The following is a 4,974-nucleotide window of genomic DNA, read 5'->3' as shown; positions in this document are numbered from 1 at the left end:
GAATGAGATGTCAGAGAGGGGAAAGAACGGGTGAGACATCCCACTACCCCCATAGGGCCAGGGGACAGAGAAGGGTCCCTGTGGCCCTGGGCTGCAAGGGAGTGGAGAGAAGGAAGGAGAACGTAGCCCCCTTCCCCCAGTCAGGAGCCCTGGGCCGCTGCTCGTATATCTGTCCCTGGATAATGTATATCCAGCTTATGGAAAATATTCATAATGCTCCTTACACCAAACTGGCCCCTTTCCATAGTGCGTGATCTAAAATTAAATCCATTTCAAATATACAGTAGATCGAGTCAAGCTAATATAAATGAAACATGATTAATAGACACAATGCTGTCCTCCTTAGCAGGGATGAGGAGGTAGGGCTGAGACCAAGCTAGCCCTCTCTCCCCACAGCCCCCAGCCCCCCAAGGCCTCTGAGCCCCTGTCTCCATCCCAAACTCCTCTCCCTCTGAACCTGAAATGTGGACCAATCCTGGAACTTGCCCAAACTGTGAAGGACACGTGCCAGGTCATTAGAGCTGAACGGTTAAGAGAGTGGACTTTAATGTCAGGACAGAGCTAAGACCCAGAGCACGTGACTTCCCCGCTCCCAGCCTCAGTTTTCTCATCTAGACATGGGCTGTAGGGCTGCTGCGTTAAGTGAGGTGATAATGCACAGACCAGCAGGTATCCCATAATGATAGTGAGCATTATAATCGCCCCAACGGTCTGCCCCCTCGGCCCCCTCCCCAGCCCCGAGGAGAGTAGGGATCTGTGCCCCCCACTGGCCCCCATCAGCCGGCAGAACAAGGGCCAGCCAGAATTCCTGCCATTGCAGGAATACGCTTGGTGGGTTATTTTTAGTGTGTTGGCAAGTGACTCTGTAACTGACCAAATGTTCCCACATTGGGGACAGACTCTGCTAAGAGGGCACTTGTGTGCTGAACGGGAGGTGGGAGGGGTGTTTGTGGCCTGTGTCCAGGGGCTCCACGTGTGTCCTTTTTGTACACACATTTGAATACCGGTTCTGGGGCCATGGAGGGAGGGACAACAGAAGGGCCCCAGTGGGTCAGAGAAGCAGGAATCAGGGAGTTTGGCTCTCTCCTTCCCGGCTGGCTATCTGAGTACCTTAGACCTATTAGGATGCTCCTTGGTGGCGTGGAACAAGAAACAATGTCAGCCTTGGGGAGCTTTCCATGTTTCCCCTTTAGAAAAGACTCAGGCTTCCACTGGCTGAGTGTATGTGCACATCACACGTGTGTGTGTGTATGTGCGCACACGCATGTGTGTCTGTCTGCACACTACCCTTGCAACAAGGCTCCAGGTCTGAGTGCCCCTTTTTACCAGCCTGCCCCCCACCCCCAGTCCTGGGGTCCTGGCCCTTGCAGCTGCACACCGTAATCCCCACTGCAGACGTTCTTTTGAACTCCTGTGTACTTGTACAAATCTGGGAACCCCACCTTCTGTGTAAGCCGGTCATTCGTCCCTCCACTCATCCCTCTACTTAGTTTCTTTCTCTTTCTCCCCAAAGGGTTGAAGGAAGGATAACCCCACGGCGGGTGTGTGGTGAGGGTACTGTTGGCTTTTTCCTTGTCATTGGCCATTTGCTGCTTGCTTCGCCAGGCGTGTTTTGAGCATGTTTGCATAAAGTGGATCAGGCTGCAATTCCGTGATGAATTCTATGAATACTAATCTGCTACTACCCTTGACCTTGGGGTCACCGAAAGATCAAAACCAAACCATTTAATATTTTCCTTTTGCAGATCAATAGAAGCATAAATTCTCCCTCAATGACAAGTATAATTTCAAACAGATCTATAGAAGGCATGCATGCATTTCCAGCCGGGGACACTCACTGCCAGCATTGCCTTTTGGGGAGCAGACGAGGAGTTTCTTGCCTTTTCTACCATTGAATTTCTTTTTGCCTTTTTTTTATGGCTCTGAAATGCTATTTTCAGCAGCTGCTGTCATATAAATATCTCTTGTTTTTCTTCTCCCCTTTCCCTCCTGGTGAAAAGGGCAGGGGACCTATTGAAAATTCCGCTTTATCTCTTTCAGTCGGGTTCAAGTACAGGTCGAATAATCGATCCCTCCTCCTTTTCTTTTTTAAGTTTCCTGTCGTTCTTTTGGCCAGATCAGCAGCGGAGAAAAATCAGGAGGGCAGCTCGCTTTATGTAGATCTTCTCGGAGTGTCTGGATGGCTGTATTTGTGTGCGCGTTTGCTCGTGCACGTGTGTGATCCGCAATTGTGTGTGTGTGTACTTTTGTGCACCTGACAATAAACACTCATTCCAGTTCAAACTCTCACCCAGAGCTAAGGGAGGGAGGACATAGAAATTGCCACAGAGAAAAAGTTAAAGGGAGCATTATTAACCTTGCAGAGCCCCCAGGCAGAGCCCGGGGAGGGCTGGGAACATCGCCCAGGGCGACCCACTGTCCTTCCTCCGACAACCACGAGAACCACGTTGCAGCTCCGTGTGCATCTCCCCAGCTTCTGAGTCTTTTTGAACACAACGCCAAGAAGGAAAAAAAGATGCAAAAAGAAGAAAAAGAAAGAAAGAAAGAACACAAAACAGGAGGCAGAAGGGGGAGAAAAGCAAAAGAAAAGAGAAAGAGAATTAAACCATTAATCTGCCTGGATTTTCCACTTCACAGAGTAATCGGTTTGGAAGTGACTGAAATAAAGTGGAATGTACGATTGCCACCACCTCCTCCCTCCAGTCCACACTTCCTATTTACAGAAAAACGAGTCTGGGAGGCGTCCTCCCTGCCCCTCACAAAGGCCCCCAGTGTCCGCTGCAGAAGAAGACAAGGACCCCAGCCCTCAGCCTCAGCTGCCCGCTGCCTCGACACCCGTGTGGCATCTGTCCTGAGTTGGAGGTGCAAAGCCAGGATGATTTAATTTATAGAAAGGACAAGGATGTCGTGTAGCAGATTTAATCATCGGAGAGTTTAAAAAAAAAAAATAAGGACTGGGCTAATGTCGTAATTTACATTTCAGGATAATAAAGAGAGAAAGACAGAAAAGGAAGGGGCCTTAGCCTTCGAGAAGGAGCAAGGAGAGGAGGCTGACCAGGGGGCCGAGGGAGCCCAATAGATTTGCCTGAAACACCAATAAATTTAAAAACAAACCCAGAAAGCTAAAGACAGCCCCTGGAAAGTGCTGGGAAAATGGACCATCGATTTTAGGCTTGATCTGCATTTTGTATTTTAATAATGCTCTCTCTGTCTTCCCTTTTCTCTCTCTCTCCCTCTCTTCCTCTCTCTCTCTTTCTCTCTCTCTCTCTTTTGCAAAATATAAAAGCTGATCTGATAAATATTAATTTGAACCATCATAATGTATTTGAAAATTCCAGCTAAAATGTCACCACATGGAACATTAATGTAATATTTCAAGGCCCTGAGAGCAATACTCATATTGATTGCATTTATTTCACTCTAGGGAGGAGAGATAATTCTTCAATGTGGGACACATCTGGGAGCCAAGGAGGCAGAGGCTGAGGGGAGAAATGCGAAATTATATATGGTCATAAAAAATACAAAACAGAAAATCCTCCCCAAAACGCTCTCCTCACCGGTGGCGCCCCACTCCCAAACTTGCCATGTGCATCTCCCAGCATAGCGTGGGGAGGCACAAGAGGCAGAAGCCTTTGGGGTGGCGGTGCAGGATTCTGAGCCAGCTGCCTCTCCCCGGGCCCTGCTGCCTCCAGGCTACTGTGGCTGCCTCATGAGAAGGTGCTGGGGCCCAGCTGGGACAGACAGGAGGACTAGCCTGGCTGGGGCCTCAGACCTCTGGGTGAAAGTTTGTGAATGCACAAGAGCTGTGAGGTCCTGGGAGGGGAGAGATGGGAAGGAAGGGAGGGGAGAGGAGAGAAGAGAGGACACTGAGACAGAAAGGTAAGAAGGAAAGGAGCAAAGATTCCAAGTCAGAGGAGAGGAAAGGAGAGAGACAGGGTGAGAAAGGAGAGGGGGAGAGAGCGGAGCGAGACTGAGAAAGGAGACAGAGGAATCAGGAGAAAAGGAGGGAGGGGGCAGGGCGAGGCGGAGGGGGGCGGGGGGCGTGGGCCGTCTGGAGTCCCAGCTCCTCTCACTGTCTTTAAGGATATTGATGTGCTCAGGCGTCAACAGTCTTTGTACAAGTGAAAGGAAACCCGATGCTGGTGGTGACCCTGAGCCCACGCCCTCCATGCCCCCCTCTCCTGCCTGCCCTGGAGAAGAGGGATGTGGGGCGGGGGAGCCCCCATCGAGGACCGAGATGTCTAGACTCCAAGATTCCAAGTTTTCCCAGCCTAGCATCCAGTGCAGAAAGCTGGGAAGGGACCCCCTGGAACTTGATTCTTTCAATGTGAGGTGCCCAAGGCTGCAGCTTCCACCAGCACCTGCACCATGGGAACTGCTGAGCAGAGGACCCATCATGAGGTCTCAACCTGCATCAGAATCTCCCCGCGACCCTCCTCCTTGCTTCTCGGAGGCTGGTGTGGGCTGGGGAGGGCTGGGGAAAGTGGACCTTTAAGGCACCCTAAGAAGGCCAGAGGCCAGGCACGGAGAAGCTCCAGAGGCCCAGGGATTGCTCAAGGTCAGACCCATCCTTAGCGGGTCTCTGCAGAAATACCACCTCACAGAAGCCTTTTCTGACCATCTGAACAGCCCCCAGCAGAGTTATATTTTATGCAGAGCACTCTTATCTGGAATTATCTTAATTATCTGTTTACATGCTATTTTATCTGCCTTCCCCCCACCTGAAGATTAAGTTGTGAAAGGATAGGGACCTCGCGACCTTGTTCACCAGTGTAACCGCAGTACACACATAGAGCGCTGTTGGCCGACTTGCTGGAAGGAAGAATTGCTGGTGGAGGCATGGTGGATGGATGAACGGATGGACAGAAGGACTGATGGATGCTAGAGCTTCTGCCCTTAAACACTAAACCAGCCCCCTTCCTTAACCCCCTTTGAAACGGCGTGACCCTGTATCGCCCCCACCCCACCCCCAGG

Source organism: Tupaia chinensis, unplaced genomic scaffold, assembly GCF_000334495.1.
Source record: "Tupaia chinensis unplaced genomic scaffold, TupChi_1.0 Scaffold000146_1, whole genome shotgun sequence".
NCBI classification, from domain to species: Eukaryota; Metazoa; Chordata; class Mammalia; order Scandentia; family Tupaiidae; genus Tupaia; species Tupaia belangeri.
The sequence above is the reverse complement of the archived record's forward strand: the minus strand, read 5'-3'. Positions refer to the sequence as shown.